At 19.7% G+C, this 24,670-nt stretch overlaps 1 protein-coding gene across 6 annotated transcripts in view; it reads left to right on the top strand.

The window, feature by feature from the left end:
• Positions 1-24,670, top strand: part of 5-ht7 (serotonin receptor 7) — a 398,906-nt gene that overhangs the window by 89,276 nt on the left and 284,960 nt on the right. For 2 of the 6 annotated variants that reach the window (XM_026441119.1, XM_026441116.1), the window contains exon 1: positions 2,597-2,675. The exons of 2 other annotated variants lie outside the window; for them this stretch is intronic. The gene's annotated coding sequence lies outside the window, so the exon portion shown is untranslated. 6 annotated transcript variants of the gene reach the window in all.

Below are 24,670 nucleotides of genomic sequence, written 5' to 3'. Positions count from 1 at the left end.
TTTCTCTGCATCTAAACAAAAGTTTGAATAAGTTCCACTATTCCACTATAATTGTTTTACTCTTTTTTATTTCTCCAAGTATTATTCATATTATAATTTTACAAAGCTTTATTCAATTTTTTAAAAAGTTTTATTTAGATACTGTCAACAAACGCTATAGATAAATATATATACAATAGATTTGTTTAATATTGAATTTTGTAAATAGTAAAATAAATTAAACTATTTTTATTTTTTCAATGAAATTATTTATTATAACTCGAAAACAAGGCTAAACAAAACATACGTTTGTATAAACTTTTTTTATTGATTTTATGTAGAGTCATCCAATGAACGAGATACCTTATATATTAGCGTGAACGAGATTATTGAACGAAAACTTGAGAATTCTGTCGTTTACAATTCTTTCAATGGCGTATGTAAAACCATTTACTCAAGAGATTACGGTTCTTACATTGGAAATTTTTTACATGTAATATGTCTGAAATGTGAAATTAAGTTTTTTAATTTTTATTGTTAGAATATTTGCAAATAATCTTATTTAAAAATCTTAAATACTTCGAATGAATAAAAATAAATCTTCTATGATAAAAATGTGAAATTAAACCAAGCGTATGAGGGTTTAAAATTGATTCGTTTTCTTGTATGTACTCCTAGTTGGGATTACGATGCAACTTCTTTCTTAGGAAGAATTGTTTGTAAACACATCGTGGTAGTTGGATTAATTAGTTCCTGTTTAACAGTTTTGTGAAATTCGACGAGCAAAATAAATTGCAGATCCAACCAAGTCGTATATTTGGAATGGGAATCCTGTTCGAGTTGGCTAATTGAAAAAAACGAATTACTCAAAGTCCCACGAGGAATGCTCGCAATTCGACTTCTCTTTGCTCTCTTGTAATTTTTAACCTGATACAATGTATCATGTTAAAAAATTGTACAAACAAACTGGAAAATACAACATATCGAAAACTCACTGAACAAATATCGTATGGTAGAATTCCATTTATTGTAACAAACTTTATGTTAATTTCCGATTAAATGAACTTTAGCTGAGTTCCTATTATTTGAATTAATATTAAGCGTCATTCCAATTATATGAATATCTACGAACGAAAAGATATAATATAATAAAAATATAATAAGAATGCAAAAATATAATATGAATGCACTAATAATAATACGAAAATAATAATAATAATAATACGAAAAATAAAATTGAATGATTGAATCTATTTATCTGATCTTGAATTCTATTTATTTGAATAAAAAATCAAAAATAGTATTATGTAAATGTCCTCCTATATTCATATAATTCTTTTATTATTTCGTACCATGAATTCGAAAGATCCATGAAATGGTAAAGCATATATAGATATTGTATTTCCTATGAAAGTATATTGATTTTAACCAGAGTTGGATAAATAATAAATAATAAATGATCCTATTTATTTGAAAATATACATATAACTTTGAAAATGAAATATTTTATTTGATATAATAAATATTTTAAAATAGTATTTGAAAATAGTATTTTATTTGAAGATTCAAAATATTTGAAGTTTTTATTTTATTTATTTTAATTTTTTTTCTTTATTTTAAATATTATTATTGAAAATAATGATATCATTTCATACATTTCTGAATATAAATATTTTTTCTTAATGTATTATCGAAAAATATAGTCAAAAATTGTAGTATTAACCAGATAATTTCTTATTTAAAAATATTTTTTATTATCATTATTTATTATAACTCATTATTATATATCTTATTTATTTTAATTTGTTAAAGTTTAATTTCTTTCAATTTGACGACAGAAACTCTAGATTTTAAATCAAAGAATAAATCGTATTATTTGTAGAATGACTCAATATTTTACGAAAAATATTTTATTTTATACCAGATTATTAAAATATTTTTTGTTTCAGATTATTAAAATAAGCTATTTTATACATGTATTTATATTATTAAAATGAAAATATTTTATTTGTTGACATTTTGCATCTTATTTTATAAAATATCATTTTATTCAAACCGAACAGAATCTAAGATAATGAAGAGTATTTAAAATTTCGGTAAATATTATCTAGCACTAATATTAATTCATTGGTCATACATTTTGGCTAATCGCCATGCGATGTTTATATAAACAGTTGATAAGTGACAGTCGTATGCGACGTATACGCTGTGACAAACTAAATTCAATATAATAACGATAACCATTTTCTGCAAGTATCTTGAAAACTTTAAAAATCATTGATTAAGTTACAAAAAAAGTTATTCAGAATAACATTTTTTTTTTTAAATTGCATAATTATTAATTTCTTTCTAATATAATAAAAAAATATATACTTAAAATATTTATTATTTTTATATTATTAAATGAAAGTATATATTATTACTATTACTATAATTTAATTTATTTCATGAAATCGAGAAGCTATAATTACAAGAAATTTTGCAAGTTGCGAGATTAAAGAGGAATTTGAATTAATATATTGATTAAAATACTTAATATAGAATATATTAAGATGTTTGTTAACTAACTGTCTTCGATTTGGTTCTTCTAAGCATTATTCAAGTAAAGGCCAGTTTTGTTATTACAGAGGAATACCTGAACGGCACAACGACGCATGTACTACTCATCATCCAGCATTATGATCAATTCATATGATGTACGTAATAGGATCGTAGGTTGTAATGCATAGGTACAATGATGTGCCAAACTCTGCTTCATAGAGATGCAATATCGTGCATGATGCTTTAATTCTGATAGAGAAATTAGTCTCTAACATAACTCTTACATTACAATGGAATAAAGTAGCTAGAAAAATGTTACATATTCAAAATTCAGTGATAATGCAAATATATAAGATTTGATATTAAAATAAAGTTGTACATGAAATAACATAGGTTTTTTTTCTAAAAATAATTAAACAACGATGAATTTTTAAAAAATTGTTTCATCGATTTTATTTTTTTGAATTGCATATTTTTTATTCAATTTAATAAATATTTTTATATTTATAAATTTCATTTTTTAGACTTATTATTTTTATGAGCAATGAAGTTAAAGTAATATTTATAACAAATGTTTATACATAAGAATAATCCTTTAAAAAGAGAATTTATAAGAAAAGGTATTTATATATCTATAATAGAAAATTAAGTATAAAAGTAATAAAAGTATAAAATAAGATATAAAATTGAAAAAATAATAATGAATATAAACATAGTAAATAATAAAAATTTTACAATCTGATCTTTTTATTATTCCTTTTAATTTTAAATACAAATTTATTTTTCATTTTAAAAATGTTCCGCACAAATATCACAATTTCTTTAAAAGCAAAAGCAAACTTGATATCTCTGTTTCATCCTTATCTAAGTTTCCATCACTTTATCCCCAGCTCAATTCTCCATAATGCACAAATTTTTCACACCAAAGAACACAAGAATCTTAAATCTTTCCAACCTACCATTTCTTTTCTTCTTCCGCAAATAACAATCGAATTTACAAAACCAGAACATTCATGTTAATCTATGTTACTTTCTTTTCTTCTTTCTCTCTCTCTTATTTTCCAAATGGAAAGTATGTCATAGAATATTCCTTTTCAAAGAAAGTTTGAAACATAAAAGTTGATTGTAAGAATGACAAGATGTCCTATGATGGTGCAATTTCGCGAAGAAAATTATGCTTGCCGGATGTATAAAAAAATTGCAAAGAAATCGTAAATCATCCAGCTGAAGGTCCATTTTATGAAGAAGAATTCATGGATATTAAGGAAAACATTTTCTATTGTTTATTTTGGTCCAAGCTCAATCAGAATTTTTGATAATAGATTTTTTTTTTAAATTAGATATATATATATATATATATATATATATATATATATATATATATATATATATATATATATATATAGATGAGAAAAGTATTTTTATCAATACATTATGACTTCTGTTGAATATTATATTTTAAAGGCAATGAAGTGAATTATGATGTAGAAATATTTTCTTCTTTTGCAAATATAAGATAATATATATATATATATATATATATATATATATATATATATTTTCTTCTTTTACAAATATAAGATAATATATATATATATATATATATATATATATATGTATATGTATATTGATTTAAAATGATTAATTTATGTTTTAGATTAAATAGAATTTCAATCTTTATCATGAGAATATCCAAGATAATAAAAAAGATTGAGAACTTTAAACATAGATTTAATTAAGAAAATACTTAGTAAAAATATTTAGTAAATACTTAATTATTAAAGAAAAGTATTAAATTAGTAAAGAATATTCGATCTTTTAAAATAGAATAATTTCCTTCGAAAATTGACAATAATTTTTTTAAAAAACAAGTTGTATTTTTTTAAAATTAATATAAAAGTTTCAAATATGTATAATAAAATTTTTCGAAAAATTGCAATTAGAATTACGAAGAAAATAATAAAAATCATTTTTCATGATTTTTTTATTTGAATCTATAATGAAAAATTAAACAATTGTTTTGATAAATATATATCAGTTATATATATATGTTGAAAATTTCATTGAAATCGAAAGTTTAATCAGAAACAAGCAGATATCAAAATAATATAGTAATTTAAGGATTTGAAAGAATGTTTCTTCTTGGTTTTAATTGAAGCAATTTTCCAATTTCAATTTTTTTTATTTTTTAGTGATAATTATTAGTGAGTCTTTGCCAATTTGTGACTTTTATATATATAATATATAATATATATAATATATTTTCTATATATAATAATTAATAAAATATTATATAAGATATAATAAGGAAAAAAATAATTATATAATATAATAATGATATTCTTATATTTTCCTTAAATTTGATTGAATGAAATTTCATTTATTTATTGATTAAATTAGAAATGATAGAAAGATTAAGATCAATGAACAAAAGAAAAAAAATTAGAGAACATTATTACAATATTTAAAATAAAAATTACGATTATTAAAAGTTATTAACTTGAATGATATATTATGTTTTCTTTATGAAGATAGTAACGACCAATACGAACTTTTTACTCAAACACTTTTGCCATCATGTTCAAAGTTTTATGCTATATATTTTTTCAAACTCTAAAAACATTGTACTTTATATATTTTATAATACATTCATGTGTGCGCGTAAAATATTAATACAGCAATTTTTGTGTTCAAAAAAAGCAGTTACAGTAATTTTACAAGACTTTATATATTTATAACTTTTATTTTATTAATTTATATATACTTTTATAAATACTTATAGAATATTTTGCTTAAAGTACGAATTGTTAGTGAGTGTTTGCTTACTCGAATGATTTTTTGTTTTTAATTTGTTTTTAATCATATATATGTATTATTTATTCATTTATTATTTTTATTATTATAAAATGTAACTTATAGTATTACTATATTATTTTATTATTATTATTTTATTATATTAATTTTTTTAATTATATATAATTATTATATACGTATATATATTATATTATATATAATAATATAATATAATAATATAAAAAATTTCATGTTGCAAATTTCTATTTTTAATTTGCTATTAAATTTATTTATCATTTATAAAAATAAATTCAAAATTAAATAGAGAAATAAAAGTTTATCCAATTGAAAAACCAATTAACGTTTTCTCTTGAAATACCTGTTAAAATTCTTTGTCAAATTAGACTTTACTATTGCTTGATATTACTTCATCTCACCAAAAGAATTACATTATAATTGAATTTTTTGTTACTATTTCTCAAACGAATTAAAAAATCAATTATAATTAATTCGAGTATACAAGAATTGAGAATTTTAACCATTTTTTCCTTAATTCTTTTATTATTCTATAGAAAATTAATAAACGAAAAAAGAAATATTTTATATATAAATTTTCTTAATAAATAAAATTAACTATATTAATTTAAAAATTTAATATAAATAAGAAAATTATAAAATTTATTCTTCTTTATTACGAAATTTATTTTATATTGTTTATGCATAAATAAATATTAAGTATTCTTATTTTTATAGATATTATTATAAAAATTAAATCCAAATAGAAATTAAATTCTAAATATCATTTAAAAATATGCAGCATTTGAAGATACTATGTTATAAATATTTTATATATCTTTGTATATTATATATGGATATTGAATATTTTTGAATATTTAAATGTTAGAAAATATAAATTTTGTTTACTGTTAAATAATCTTATAATAACATAAAAGAATTAAATATTTTTTTATATTTATCAAAATTTGATAATATTATAGTCCGACTGAAACTTATTTTATTAACGTTAATATTATTACGTAATACAGTTTTAAACTTCTACAACTAGTATTTACATTTTCAAGTAAGACATGAATTTTTATTACTATCCTATGCAAACTGGAGTAAAATTAAAGTTCAAATTTATCTTATTCTTAAAAGCATTTTTTCACTATGATTAATCTTTTTTTTTTTTTAATTTAAAATAACTAAATTTATTGATATAAGAAATCAGAAAATATTATATATATATATATATATATATATATATTTGAAAAATTTGAACATATATAAACGAATATAATTATATAATTTTCCTTTGAAAATATACAACTGACTAAATAGTGCAAATTTGTATATAAATGTGTTACAGTTCATTTCTTTTTTATATTTGTTTTATTTTAAAATGAAAATACTGTTTTAACAAAAAAAATTAATAATAACTGCTTACTTTAATAATTGAATTAAAATTCAATTATTAAAGTAATAATTGAATTTTAATTCAATTATTAAAGTAACGAATTGTTATTAAATGAATCATAAACATCATTTCATCATAACGTTATTAAATGAATCATAAACATCATTTCATTCATTATTTTCTATTCCATTATGAAAATCTTTATATAAATTGAAATATAAACTTTAATTCAAATTGATTGTTATATTTAAATGCATTTTTACTTTTACTCGAATTCAGATCAATTTTTATAAGGGTGGTCCGTCGCAAGCTATTTAACGCATGACTTATGAAATTGCTATCGCTATTATATATAATATTTCGGTTGCTATTGAAGTTTGAAAAATGTGAGAAAACTGTACCCGCTTATAAATTACAACTAAAACTTAAATTGCTAAAAATGCTGGAATTACTGAAAATGAAATTCATGCTATCTTGGCCGCTTCACAAGTCAATTTTGATTTTTATCTTTAATTGCATTTAATTTTTATTTTTCTTCTTTATAATTTTTTCTAACTAATTGAAAAATGAAGTTTATAATCATTGCACTAATTTATATTTCAATTATTATATTAAAAAAATATTATAATATAGCTTTATATATATGTATATCATCTGTATCTGAATTCAAATGTGTTACTTACGCAAAAGATTAGTATTTATCTGAAATATGTTGTACTTTATTAATATTTACTTATATTTATATTGGATTTCGAATATTTACATTCGCAAGAAATTAATCTCTTTAATAATAATCTTAATTTAATTTAATTTAATTAAACTAACGTTTTTAACAATAATCTTAATTTAATTGAAAAAATTTGTGATAATAAAGAAAATAAAATGATTTTATTTTATATTTTTTCTCATATATTTCATTGTTTTTTTATTCATTTCAAATATTAATTAATTATTTATTCTGATTTTTTGAAAACTAAATAGAAAAAAATTATTAATTTAATATTTTTATATTATCGATACATTCTATATAGTATATATAAATGAATTATTATCTACTTTATGAAAATTAATATTAACTTAGTCAGTAAAAAAATATAACAATATGACACATTTTAAGTTAAAAAATTGTTTTCACGTAATTTAATATAATTTAATATATTTATATACATAACTATAGATAGTATATATTTATACAATTAATATATAATAAATATTTATATATAATACATTCGATATACATTAATACACATTTAATATAATAATACCAAATATCTTTATATATACGATGTTGAATATCATTTGATGATATGATGAGAATTTTAAAAGTTTTCAAAAGATTTTAAAAATATAATAATATAATAAGAAATTTTATTGTATTCAGATATATATATATTTATTTATTTATTTATTTATTTATTTATTTTATAGCAGTATTTCAATATGAATACTATATAGAAGTTTGAAAGCATAAAGGATTGAAAATATCTAATTGCGTAGAAGATTTTCTTTTGATGTCATTTTGAGAATGAAATCTTTTGAATAATAATAAAGCAATTTTAATTAAAACTCTAAGAATGTACTTGATTTCCTCTGATTGTTTCCTCTTTGTAGTAAGAAAATTTTTCAAACATCTTTCGTACAAACTAAATATATAGAATGATTACATTTTAAATGATGATATTATAAAAGGAAGAAAAATAAATTTATATATATATATAAATTGTCTAATGAATAATAAATTAAATCTCCTAAAATCTTTTGAATAAAAAACTATTTTATCTCATCATTTGATAATTCCATCTTCTGCTCATTATATTTTATTTATTTGCTCGTTTTAAAACAAAATTGTTAACAAAAGAATTTTTATTAATATCTTTTCTCAATGGAGATAGAATCGAAAGTTTGTCAATATTTAGTCATAATTTATGTTTTAATGCATGAAATATTATTGATTTTATGTTCTACATGCTTTCTTCCAATCTTAAATTATTAATAAATTACAAAACTAAAAATTAAGTTTCTTGATTGATCACTCTTTCAGATTGTCCTTTTTAAATCATCGCTTTCCTATATTTTTCACTTTCTTAGAAACAAGAAGAAATAATTTGTCTTACTATGTCAAACTTTTATTATGTGAAAAACCAGATAAATTTCAGAGAGAAATTTTTCAAAGCCTCATGAATATCTTAGGCACTATACTTGTACTATTATATATTATACATATATTATTATATTATGTATATTATACATATATTATACATATACTTTTTAAATCCTAAAACCTGATACAAATGACAAATGAAATAACTTATAATTAAATTTTCATTTAGAAATGAAATAATTTATGTATTTTTCAATGCTATTAACGCGATAATGTCATGTACGATGATCGAATTAAATCCCTTAAAACGTGAATCGGTCATAGAGAAAAAAAAATGATGAAAAGCCGGCGCATCATATGACAATGAGATATATATCTTTGAAAATCGTACATTGACGTGCTATATACGTTTCTGAACGAGAGGTCTGACCAAAAGAGAGACAGATCGATCGAAATGAATGGAAAAGGGTGCCAGAATGATCCAGGTTGATGGAAGAGTCTCGATGAATCGGGATAATAATAGTCCTTCAGTCTCGCGATCTCTCTTTGATGCCGATATGCTATGAACACGTTGCGACGCGACGCGGAAATCGCTTCTCAATTCTACTACATTGAAATAGTAACGTGAACAGAATTAAATTAAATATATTACGGTTTTATAATTTATATAAGATTGATAAAAATTTAAATAAAAATTGAAATTTTATTACAAATTTAAAAATTATTATTAAAAATTATTATTATTGGATATCATTATGATAGCAATTATTTGTTATTATATTTTTATTAATTCTTTACAGTTTGTTTATTTATTTATTATTTAAGATAAAATTGTATATAATAATAATATTGTATATATAATAATATATAATAATAATAATATTAAATATAATAATAAAATTGAAATTTTATTTTTATTTTTAATAAATAATAATTGATAAGTAATAAAAATATATTTCTAAAAATTTCAATTATAAATATAAATATAAATTATTGTATAAATATAAATAATTATTTCAATTATAAATATAAATTTTGTTGTTATAATATAAATTACATTTAATTATTTTAAATATTTGATATATAATCCCTTCATAAATTTTTTTAGTGAATAGCAAATCTATATTGAATTAATACTTCTGTATCTAAAAAATTTTACAATCAAAATTCTAAAACAAAAAAAAATCGAGAAAAATCAATCAATAATTACAATACATGTATAATAAAAAGAATTAATTCTTATATCAATTAAATGTATTGCTTCTAATAAATATCTAATCATATATATCAATATACATATCAGAGTAAGATTCAAAGATGAATTGCGGTTTAGAAGGATCAATCAGAGTATAACATTAAATTCCAAGATTTTTTTCATCAAATAACATGTATTCTTTGTAGTTTGCATTTCTTTAATGATTTTTTTTAAGTTACGGTAAAAGGAAAAACGGAAAAAATTTAAAAAAGAAATCATATTTTTGTGGTTCTACAAAAAAAAATGAATAATTTTTAAATTTCATAAAATAAAATTATAAATTGTTATAATTATAATCATAATATATATAATTATAAGAAAAATAAAATAAATTTATAATTTTCACATTTTTATTTTATAAAAATTATAAAAAATTAATAGATAAGTTTTTAAAAATAATAGAATATTTCATGAAATTGTTTTAAATAATTGAATGATATTAATGAAATTATTTTTAAATAAAGATTTATAATGCAGAATCAATAAAAATATTATTAATTATCGTAATAAATCAACAAATATGTATAATATATATATATTTCATAAAAATTTTTAAAAATGTGGTATATTCATCAAAAATAAAATGTAGATTTGTGTAAATTAAATATCAATAAATATGAAAGTATTTGAATAATTTAAAGATAAATGTTTCAAGCGATAACGTTAAAGCGATATTTATACGGAAATTATGAAAAAAATCTATATTTGTGAAATGTAATATTTTTCAGAAACAGTTATATTCCATCTATATAATATACAATTATATTATATGATATTATATGATATTTCAAATCTGGTTTATTGAATTGAATGAAGAAAAAGTACATAAAATAAAATAATTTTAATTACTGTTATTATTATATTGGATATAAATATATTTATATGATTTATTTTATAAAGGATTAATTTTAAAAGTTATATGATTATTAAAAAAAAAACAAATACAAAAATAGATATATAAAAATTTCGATAAAGATTTAATTATTAGAAAGAATTAAAGTTTATGTTAAATAAAATAAACAAGCATGTAAATAAAATGAGAGAACGATTATGGAAATAGAAATATCTACATGAATATTTTACATAGCATATTCTGCATATATAATTTATTATACATATACATGTTATATAATATATATATTATATATATACTTAAATTTAATATAAAGTAAAATAAGTTTTATATAGTATTATATATATTATATGAAATAAATATAAAAATTGAATAAAATAATCACTTTTTGAATTTTGATCTTAAGTTTCATTTTAAGAAAAAAAATAAGAAAGATATTGTTGTAAATGCGTATGAAAAATGAAATAAAATAATAATATCTTATTTAATATTATAATAATTTCCAAAAACATTCAAATAATGTGCAAAATTTGTAAAGAGTCAAATTTTTATGTATCGTATCCAATTAAATAAATTATTATGGAAAAATCATATAAGATATTAATATATTTTATATTTTATCCATATTTTTAAAATATATTTTTGGATCATTGAATCATGATGTATGAACAATATGAAAATTAAAACATAAAACTGAAAATTAGATAATTTTTTAGCATGTCCGCTTTTTCACTGTTTTTCAAATAACAATTGAAGCCTCGATCTTTTTAAAATTAGATCTTGATTTCAAATTTTTTAAAGTTATTTTATATTTATATAAAAAAATATATATATAAAAATACATAACGAATATCAAAAATATATATATGTATAATACATATAAAAATATATATAAAATGATTATTTGCAAATTATTTATATAAAATTATATAATTCATTTATTAGAAATTATAATATTAAATCATTTCTAAATATGAAATCTAATTGATAAACATAGATTGATTGTGGTAATTAAACGTTCTCTAATATATAAATTAAATAGTCAGTTTGTGAGAAAAATCACTGAAAAAGAAAAAAGAAAAATAAAAAAAAAAAGAAAACTTTTACTTATAAAAGTTATTACGTGTATATTTCATGTATTATTCGATAACATTATATTTGATAATATCGAGTATTATTATTTTATTACTTCTACATAGTACAAAAGTAATTTTATATTCAGATATTGCGTAGAAAATTTAACTGTGTACATATATAAAATTAAGTATTGCTAATAAAATTATTGGTTATATATAATTAAAATAATCATTTATCTGTTTTCTTTTGATAGGTAATCATTGATAAATAAATTATGGGATAATTTTATTATTAATTTAGACGTTTTGTGAAATATTATCTTAATAAATTTCTGATTGCACTTTAAAAATTTAATTTCATTTTGTAATGTTCAACCATATTGCGCGGTAATGTTTTACCGGTAATTATATTCATGCATAATACATCGCTATGTATGAACACCTGATGGCATTTCATTTGTTTAATTAATTTTACTCGTTTACTGGAAACACAATCAAAATTGAAAATCGTATCGTGTAAATAAGAAATTTTATTCTTATTTATTTTTTTTCTGTTTATGATAATCTTCGATTAAAATTTATCATTAAAAATTGAACAGAAACAGGATATATATAATTATGTAATATTATACAAAATAGAAAATAAATTCGTTATTAATGTAAAATAGAAATATAGCAGTTTGGAAATATTTGTACATTTGCTATAAATGAAAACAATAAAAATATACATATTTACTAATAAAATATTTTACTTATTATAATTATTGAAAAAAATGAATATCAAAATTATATGTAATTCTTTTAATGAAATATTGCTCCGGAAAGAATGAAATAGACTTTTAATTTTTTGTTATTTTTTTAAAATATAACTTTGCAATGGTACGAGAAAAATAGCAAAAATTTAAATGATTATTTAATTGTAATATATTTTTGGAATTAGTTATAACGGTTAAACAAATAAATTTTGGTATATAAAAAAGTATATCACTTGTTGACACTTATTTATTAAATTACAAGCAATTTAAATTTATGTTAAATGAAGTGGCAATGATAAAGAACTATGCCTCTCTATCATTATATCATTTCATTATCATCAGTTTATCTAATGTAAACTTTAATTATTTATAATTTAATAAAGACGTCTCGATTGATATTTTTATATACTAACTTTTATGTTTTCTTCTTTAAAATCGATCCTCCAAATATATCTCTAAATATATTAATTCTTTATAAAATATTCAGATTTTAATGCTCTATTTATTGTAAAAAGTATTCTCAAATATAAATTATATTCAAAATATAAAAGAATGCATTGAAAATGAATTTTATCTCTTTAAAAAGAGTTTTCGCCGAAAAAAGAAATTACTTCGTATAAATATTCTATTCCATTATATTGTGCGTAACAAATTTCGTTAAAATAGATTTTTAGATTGAATTCTTTTAATAATGTTGAAACACTTTCGTAAGATATTGTATTTTGTATTTAAAGTATATTTATAATTAAAAATTATATGAAAAACTATATGAAAACTAAACTCATAAATTCCATCGAAGATAATATTATTTTTACACTTTTTCTAATAAAATTAATGATAATAAATAAAAAACAAAAATTTATAAGGAAACAATTGTTTAATTATAAAAATGTTATATATTTTCTACATTTATAAACTGATAGTCTTACATTATTATTTTAATAGTAAATCCTTTTAATTAAAGGAAAAATAAAACTTTACGATAGTTTATTATTATTTTTATAAATAGTAAATAATAAATTATAATTTATTTAATCTTTTTTAATTAAAGAATTTTTAAATTTTTATTGAAAAATTATTGATTCCAAAATTGTTATAACTTCACAAAAAAAAAGTTATAAAATTAAAAATAAAATGGATTCATTATAAAATGAAAGTTTCATTTTCATTTTGTTAAGTAAATTTTGTTCGAAAATGTTTTTAAATTTAAAAAGAATGAAGTGAAAAAAATGAAAATGGTTTTTAAACCAAAAAGAAAGAAGATAAAAGAGAAAAAAATTTTAATTTTACAATTACTAAATGTTAAAAATGTGAATGAAGCATGAAATATAAAATTATTTAAATAAATATGAACCATTTAGGACAGAATTTTAAAACAAAATGAAGATTTCAAAATATTTAGTTATTTAAAAATTAACTTTAATTTTAATTTAATATATTTAGCAGAAAAAATAAATTAAATAATATTTTCTTTTATCCTAATAACAATTTTTATTCTCATCGTGTTTCATCATAAAAAATTTAAAACACGAAATTAATAAGTAATAATAAAATTATATGAAATAATTATATATTTTTTAAAATAAGAATGTTTAATCTTATAATTTTAAAATCTTTTTCTCATAATTTATATAATTTATTTATATAAATATATTTTTTCATATTATTCCATTAATTATTAAAATATTAATTACTTTAAATTTTTTTATTTTTTAATTAATTTTTTAATTAATAATAATTGAAAAGAATATTTTAATCTTTTTGAAATTCAATCTTTTTATAATAATAACGAATCGGACAATACACGGAATTATAGAAATTTAAGAAAAAAATATTTAAATGATAAATTCGAATCATATATGGCGCATTGACGATCACCAGAAATTTATTGGTTGAAATTGAATATGCATATAATGGCCTATAAAGGAGAAAATAAATCGTATGAGACATGGGCTCGAAATTCAGCACGTTCGAACATAATTAAACGTGAAAAACAGAAAGTAGAGACCCGTTGTACTGCTTTTAATGAAGATTTAATTATAAATTATGGCTCACTAGAAATCCAGTTTGTCTCTGTATCAAAGCGAACTTCAATCATCGTGAAACGCCTGTTCGATCAGATTATTGGCTTCTGATTATATTTCAAGAATATTGAATTTTCAAATTACTAGCCACCATTTTGTCGTCAATTTTTTTTTACATCAATCAGAGATTGTAATATGGAATTTGTTTAAAAATGAAAATTAAAAATCTGTTGTTCATTGCAATTTTGTGAGATTATAATTTTTTTTTATGAAATAGGTTCAGAGGATATGTATAGTTATATTTTTATATTAATAAAAATTTTGTCTAATTTTATAAATAAATTAAAAATTGTTAAGAATAATATATATTGAGAGAATATAATTTGAAATAGTTATGAAAGAGAATTCGAATTTATTTAAATAATTTTCATTCCTGTCATATTATGTAAATAATATTTTAAAAATCGATTTCCCTTTTTGACATCATAAATTGATTTAATAAACTTTTTATTTTTAATAAAAATAGTTTTAAAAGACTAACTTTACAAATCATTTAATGTAATAAAAATATATTTATTTTAATAAATATTGAAATAATAGAATAGAATATTAAAAACATCAACGCTTGATGAATTCATTTGATTAAATATAAAATTGTTTTCAATAATATAAATAAATATTTATAAACAGATATAATATTTTGATCTCAATGACATTTTACTGTATTCTCAATCATCGCATTGAATAATATTATAAAAATTTTAATTGATAATCATTGTTTATTAAAAAAATTATTAATCTAATCTAATTTAAATTCAATGCGAAATTAAATAAATTTTTGTTTAATATCAAATAATTTTTGTTAATTCTAAATTATTTTGATTTCAAATCAAAATTAAATAAAAATATTTAATTGTTGGCAGATTTAATACCTTGAAATTTGACTTAGTTTTCTTAATTTCATCATGGGACTATAATAATAAATTAAAATTAATTTGATTTAACTTAATTTAAACTATTTCGAAAAAAACCGTTTTTTTAAATAACTTTTTAATGAATAATGATTGCCAAATAAAATCTTCACAATTAACTTAGAATGATAATCTTGACAATGTATTAAAAAATCAATGTATTATAAAATCGGAGAATAGTATCTTTTTAAATAATAATTATCACAAATTTTCAATTTTTTTTATAATTAATTTTTTTTAAATCAAAAATATTTAAACTTTTATTAAAAATTGAATAATAGCAAATAATTTCTATAATAAAGTTATCCTTTGTAATTTCAGATATCTTCCATTCATTAATAAGATGAACGATACAACTTAAACACAGGAAAAAGAGATTCTCGGTTAAATTCAACGAAAAACATCTTCCTAAAACACATCAACTATAACATTCCAACGATTCTGTAAAATACTTGAGATCACGTTCCCTAATGATTCTCCTATATTCTTCTTTCTATATTAAAGGCAATCCTGAAATTGACTAAAACTCCCGAAATAGTCCTGCAAAATTGTTGGAATAACAGAAACGATCATTTCTCTGAGCACTGTCATCGTTCATATATTTTTCTTCTACGTGAGATTATTGTTTGGAAATATTGGTACGTGACGAGGCGAAGGAATCGATGCTCGAAACAGGATATTCATGCGGATCGATCGAGGCCTGTATTATCATGTAAAACGACGGTCGGACATGTAAATTTGGCGAATCGACGAGCCGAAGGAGAACATTCCGCGCGATTGGCTCTTATCATGGAGGAGAAACGAGCAACTATGACGGTTAGATGCAGGATTCTCGCATTCCCCCAAGAGGCTTTAATTGTTATGATTGAAAATGTCAATCGTATGTCACGGTTTATGGGTAAGTTTGAGATTGGTGTTTTATGAGTATGTATTGGTTCAAATGTATTTCCAAGAAATGTATTGGAATGGCTAGTCACGTAAACTGGTACCGTTTTCTTATTCTTTCTTTTCTTCGAAGGAAAAGAAGGTTGGTTCGATAGAATAACTTCGGTTACGAGGATCCTTAGGCTATTTATTTATAGCGTGCTACGAGCATCGTGAAACATGGATGAACGTTTCAAAGTGAAATTTGTTAGAAAAGAGATAAATTCAATTGCAATTCGATTTAGGATTTATTTAAAAATGAATTAATAAATAACTAGATTTGTATATATTTTGTTACACTATTGTAATAAAATATATTTATTGCAATAGCATTTTATGATTAGAACTAAAAATAATTAATTTTTTTTTTTTAGTATATCTAGTTAAATTCGATAAACTAAATATTTAATTGAGAATGATTTATAACTTACCGTTTAGAAATATTCGAATACAGTTTTAATAGCATTAATTAATATATACTTTTTATTTATGTTTAAAAGAATATTATATAATATTATTATAAAGTTAATTTGTAAAAAATACTTATTAGTTGTTTTGTTTTTGTTACTTACTTGTTGTTTATTTTTTTCTTGTTATACAAACTATATTTTTTTTTTTGTTATTCGTTTTATATATACCTATTACAATATATAAATTATTTAATTGTTGAGATAAAAAAGATTCCTCTAAAATAATAAAATTTTTAATAAATCTCATTTTACTGTATCAAACCAATCTGAAATATATGTAATCGACAAATATGTATATATCAATTAAAGAAAAAAAACGATTCATAAGAAAAATGATTTTTGTCCAGATATAAGATTCATAAATTTATAATTTGATTAGATATAATTATTTTATAACATTTACATAATTAATTATTAATAAAAATATATTCGTTCGTAAATATATATATGTTGTATATGTTATACTATACATTATATATATTATATATGTTATATATGTAACATATTAATTTTTTCATGACAAAAATTGCTTAATAACATTTATAAGATTTTTTCGGATTTAACAAAAATAATTTTATATAATATAAACTATGATTAGCTAACATTTATTTATTATATTTATCATATTTTTATATATTTTATATTTTGTATTTTTATATTTTTATATGTCTATTATATTTATTATATTTTTTCATATTGTGTAAAGTTAATATCAAAATTACTTTATACAGTAACAATGCTGCAAAATTTATTGAAGAAAAATTGAAGAATATTTTAAAATATTTGTCAATTTTCTTGAAAAAAAATAAAAATTGATAACAAATAATTTATATAATACAAATCATTCAATTTTATATTTAATTTAAATATTTCTACCAAATTTTAATAAATATTTTTTATTTTTAATTTCACGAAAAAATAATAAAAATAAAAAAATATTATGAAAAATATTTCGTAAACTATTTAGTTTGTGTTTATAATATATATTATAAATTTTTTATATGCAGAATACCAAAGAAATCTATTTACGAAAAGAAATATTTATTAAATGCAATTGCAATTTGCAAATACATATGAATATATAAAAATAATATAAAAATATAAAATATGTAATATTATATAATAGCATTTAATTTTATTTTTTGATATTTTTTGGAATAATTTTAAGAATGTAAAAATATGACCTTTTCAATTGTATTGAATATTCTATATATTAAAGCAATTTTTTTTAATATATATTTATTATTTCAAAATGATTATTTTGATTTCATAATAATTCTTTAAAAATTAAGTAAAATTTTTTTTAAGATAGTTAAATTAGTTTTTTTAAAAAAACTTTTCTTAAAAAACTTGAATGAAAAGTATCTGAACTTATATGAAAGCGTCTAAATTGTCGCTAGAACACGATACGTAAAGTTTCAACTAATAATGAAGAACTATTAGTTATATAGTTCAATAGAAAAAATTGTACCAATCCTGCCAATATATTTTAAAGCATTTAAAGCATTTATCTTCACTTAATATTAATGATTCTGTACATACTAATCAAAGATGGTTGCAAGCTAATTAAACTCTATTTTCTCCAAATCCAATAACAGTAATGATAAATGAATTAATCGATACTTTAATCCTCCCTCAATGATTATTCAATTACACCATAATCCTCTAATGATAACCACGAAGACTCTCGAATAATTGTCCTCGAATAGAAATTCTATTATTCCCAAATCTTCGTTCCCTGTCACAAAATATTATCAATTCGTGCAGATATGAACATGAAAATTTGTAGTCAAGTGACCGGTCGTATTGTGATTCGGAAAATTAAACCTTGGCCTAATCAAAAAGGGTGCGCTATGATAGGAACGGTATCACACGATGTATGACAAAGAAAATGACAAAATTGTTATATGTGTATACACGTCTCAAATGGTCACGTATTGTGATTCGTGGTCACGATCTTTCGTGACTCGACAACGTTAATTAGCGCTTTATTACCTCTTAAGTTCGAGCTTCGGTGGAATTGCTAATCGACTATCGTGCATAAACTTGGCGCGACACCTCAAACTTAATCCTCCTCCGCGTTCGTGACAATTCCATTCGTGGAACTAGTCAGTGCATGATAACACTTTGTAACAAGTATTCTTTTTGTACACCATCGCTGGACTTTGTTGTCAGATTGTTTTCGTTCCTTTTGAGACGATTCGATTCATGCGACTTTTCTTGTTACTCGAAATTGTTGAATTTTTCAAATTAGTGGAAACTTACTTTCCTGTTTGTGGACATACGTGGCTCGCATATGTTTGATATGTTGCAAGCATTATCGAGACTCATAATCAGTCGACTCAAAGTCGATTGTGGGCCATGACAGAATTTGTATTTGAAAGTTCACATCTTTCAAAGTTTCAATATAATTTTTTTTTTTGAATATATATTAACTATTCGTTATTTAAATTGATTTATTTTATAATATATTACAATTTAGAATTAGGATTATTGTATGTGAGAAATATAATATCAAAACATGCCATTCATTTTTAAAAAATATTAGAGATATTTATTGCAATCTGTTTTTCTCATTTTACTGTATCAAATCAATCTGAAAATTAATTAATCAATTCGAAAATATAAATTAAATTATTATTAAAAATCCTTATATTTACACTTGTTTTCATTTCAAATATCGCTATGTACACTATTGTACATCCTAAAGAATATTAATGTAATTATTTATTTTAAAAATATAACTGTAGTTCATCATGAAATTGATACTCATATATAATTTATTGAACAAAATCAAAAAGTTATTAAATTATATCTACTTGATATTTCAAAATTTTTTTTAAATATGTTTAAACTTTACTTTTGGAGAATAAAATATTAATCCGTAATGAAGAAAATTATTAACATAAATTTAGAACATTTAAAAGAATGTGCAAAAAAAACATATTAATGCAAATCAATAAGAATAAAATATAGATATTTAAAATTGAGTATAAAAAATCATCTGATAAAACATGAATTTGATTTTTGAAAAAACATTACAATGAAAATTAACGAAATATTAATGATTTGATGTATTAATGTTGATATTAACTGATAAAAATATTGATATTAAACTAGATGATTTGATTTATAATTTAATAATAAGAAAACAAATATTTTTATTATTATTATCTATCTTAAATTTTTTTATAAATTTATATTTAGTGTTGAAAAAATATATTTACATTTATTATATATGTTTATATTTTTTCAATTTATATTTTATTTGTTGAATTTTTTTATGTATCAATTTACTAAATTGATTATGTTCATTATACTTTATTATTACAATTGTCTATATCTAAGAATTATTATCAAAAATTGTCATATGCAACAATTTATCATTTACTATTTCAAAAATTATAAAAATAATATTTTTTAAAATTCAGTATAATAATATTAATATTTTGTTGCTAATAATATATCTAATATATATCTTTTGCTAATAATATAATTTTTTATTTTTAATATTAAAAAATTAAATACTATATAAATATATTAATTTAATTGATTTAAAGTGAATATAGTTTTCAGATATTATATTTCTCACATGACTTATATTATTGTAAGATATATACGAGATTTGTTTAAATTTCCGGGAGCGATATAATTATCGTTCAAAAATGAGTGATAGCTTGATTGAGATAATGATAAGATAATCGGAAATCTAAAGAATCTTAAGAGCAAAATCGGTCAAGGCCTCCATTCACTTTCCATAATTCGGAAAATGTGAAAAGTATCGGAAATATCAAAATCGATCAAATCCTTTTCGCCTTGGTATGAGTTATATAGATAATATATAGAAATTATATAGATAATATTATAAGGAAAATTATCATTCACTTTTTTTTATTATTATTTGATAACATAGCATAAATAATATTAACAAAAATCGCTCAAAGTCATCTAACGATAGTGGTAGATATTAATTGATCAACAGTTAATATTGGCAGAATGCAATATTTATTATGGATTTTAGACAAGATAGATATAATTAAGTAATTAATATTTTGTAAAAAAAATAAATAAATAAAAAATTTAAAATAATTTTTTTATATATATATTATTTGTATTATTTGTATTATTTAAATATATTATTATTTTAGTATTACAATTTTTTGAAAAAGTCAATTTTGAGAAAATTTTTTTTCTATCAAAAAAATATATATGCATTAAATGTATATATCTCGATACAATAAATTTTTTTATATAATTCTTTATTCTTATTTCGATCGTATTTATAAATATCATAATTTATTTTGCCATTTTTTATTAATATTATTTTATATTATCTTTTTAAACTTTTATGATGTGAGTCTTTACTAATTAATTAATTTCCTATGGCTTTTTTTATTATCGCATGAGTTAAGAAATAGAAAGGTTATATTTTAGAAAATATTTTATAATGAATACGTTAAGATTTTGTCATTAAACTTAAATCAGCATCTTCTATGAATAAAAATAAGAATATTATATAAATATACTTTATTAATTTTCAAATTAATATGAATATGTTGAATAAATAATGTTGTCAAAAATAACATTATTAATGAATTTTCTCTTTCTATATATATATAAACTCAATATTAGTTTCAAAAATATATATAAAAAAATTTTTAACATTAAACATTTAATATTATATATTAAGAATTTATGTTATACTAAATTCCGGTTAAATTTGATTAGATTTATAAAGCAGAATATTCATGAGGAATATTCATTTATCCTATTTTCTTGATTGCTTCGCGAAGTATGTCCAAGAAATTTCAACGTCATTGAAATTGATGAACGTGTTCTTTTCTATATAATTAATAAAATTCCTAATGGAGTGTAGTAAAATTCCTAGATTCATTTATATTAACCCATTATATTAACCCATTAACCAATTCAATTTATGTTAAAAATAATGAATAATATTTTTAAATAGAATTATAAACAAATACAAACAATAATACAAACGTTTATATAATTTATTTCTATATTTTATCAAATAAAGTTCACGTTAATCAAAAGTATTATTATTTTATATTATTATAACTTTTTAAATATGATCATGATATATTATTTTTTTATTTTCATTAATAAAATATAAAATCGCAAAAATACTATATATTCAAATAATAAATTTTTATAATACTTGCTATTTTACATTATAGAACTACAATATTTATGACGAATAATTAAAAAAAAAATTATATAAATTTATTATTATATTATTAAAAATTAAGATCGAAATAAAGGTTGCAATTAATCCGCACATAAGAACAATTATAATACAATTTTAATTTATTGAATTATATCATTGAAAATAATATATTTATTAAATCAAATTTAATATTAAATGAAATGAAAAAAAAATTATATGTAAAACAAATAAAAATAATTAAAAATTAGAAGAAATTATAATAAATATATATAAATTATTTTTTGATTTTTTATGTGTTCAATTTTGTATTCAAAGCATTGTTAATTTGTTAATATTCAAGTAATTCATTATCAAATTATTCCATATTGATTATAATTATTATAATATCATTATAAATTAATGTTATAATTATTCTCAATATATTCAATAATACATTCTTTGAAAAATTTCATTAATAAGATTCAAAAGTATTAAGTAACAACTAATATTTAAAAAAAATCAAAGAATGAAAAGAATGAAAAGAAAAAAAAATTACTTATTCGCAATGGGATTTACATTATAATTTAAAATACTTAGAAAAAGTTACTTTAGGAAATCGAGAAACTATTTTATTTATGATTTATATCAAGATTTAAATTTGTGTATTTTATTCTTTCTTCTGGAATAATCATAAAATTTGTGATAATAATTGATTTTAAATTATTTATAATATTATTATCATTTCAATATTGCTTTTGATCTCAGTTTGATCTATTGTTAAAATTATTGATAAAAAAATTAAATACTTAATTATTAATAAAAAAATTAGATACTTTATACATAAAAAAAAGATTACTATTGGAGATCATGTACTGTTAGAAATGATAATATGCACAATTTCACTAACAACATTGTCGTAAATTTGTAATATAACGCGATGCAGAAACAAGTCATTGACACAGATGTCGTATTCCTTTGGGTTTGACCCATGCCAGTAGCTCGATAAAGTTTTAATCTCAACTACTGGGCTGAAAATTGGATTATTAAGATGGGCAGAATTCTCCAAGTTCTAGACTACTCAAACGAACTATTCAAATCGGAGTTGTTTACCGATTGACTAATCGTGTTACCGTTTACTTCATGTAATTTCCTATAAATTGATGTAACAAATATTAATTGAAGAAAATTTAATATTTGTACATATGTGACAAATCGCTCTTCAAAATTTCCTCACGCAATGTTAACTTAATTTGTGAAACATATGTAGAATATAATTTCTACATTAATGAATATGTTCAAACACAGATATATAGATACATAAAAAGGAATGTCAAATAATTAGAGAAAACTAAAATAAAAGAAAATTAGATATAAAAAATTATGTTTTTTTTTTTTTTTGAATTTATTCATCAATAATTATCGACAAGAATATTCATAGAATAAATTTTTAAAAATGAATGTAGGACAATTATAAGCAAAGAACGAAGAAAACAATAATTCTCAAATTCAACGACATATAGACAGCTTATTTCATATAAATTATAAAAAAAAGATTATGGTATTGAAGATTATGGTAAGCTGTTATCTGTATTATTGTCATTGCATTTGAAGATTAGCTTAAGTTAGATTAGTTTTCTGTTTAAGTTAGTTCATTGTTTAATCTGTCCCACATTTGCTCCATAGAGTTTGCTTATGATTAGAGACATTTTAGATTTTGAATAAATAAAAAACATTGCTGAAAAAATAATTTTTATAACCTTGATTTATTCAAGCAACATTCATTTTGAACTTATAATCAAATAGCATATATATATTATATATACAGTGGTACATATATGCATATTCGTGAGATATTTTTGAAGAATCGATTCTAGAGGTCAAAATAAACATAAAAATTGGTAGAGAAAGATGGTTGAGTTATTCGTTAAGTTATAAGCAATTTAAGTTTGTGTTGGATAAAGCGACGCAGAAAGTGAAATGACAGTGTGATAAAGATAGATCTATTTCATTCTGTCACAATATCTGGGAATTATATATTGTGAGCTATTTTTCTGTAAAGAAAAAGATACAATTATAAAAGTCGTATATTCCTTTTCCCCATAGAAAAATTGATTTTATTTAATAGTAAATTTACAGATTTTAAATTAAAATTTATATTTTATTATTAATAATTAATTTTAATACTGCTAGAAAGAATTATATTAAATCTGATACTGTTTAATATGATAATGAAATACGATATCATTAATTCGATACAATTCGATACAAAATATATTTTTTTTACCATATTTATATTTTGTTGGTATATACATATATAATAAATCATATTATGAATTTTTTTTTT

The sequence above is a fragment of the Apis mellifera genome, linkage group LG6, assembly GCF_003254395.2.
Source record: "Apis mellifera strain DH4 linkage group LG6, Amel_HAv3.1, whole genome shotgun sequence".
Lineage (NCBI taxonomy): Eukaryota > Metazoa > Arthropoda > Insecta > Hymenoptera > Apidae > Apis > Apis mellifera.
Note: the sequence above shows the minus strand (reverse complement) of the source record. Positions and strands in the feature narration are given on the sequence as shown.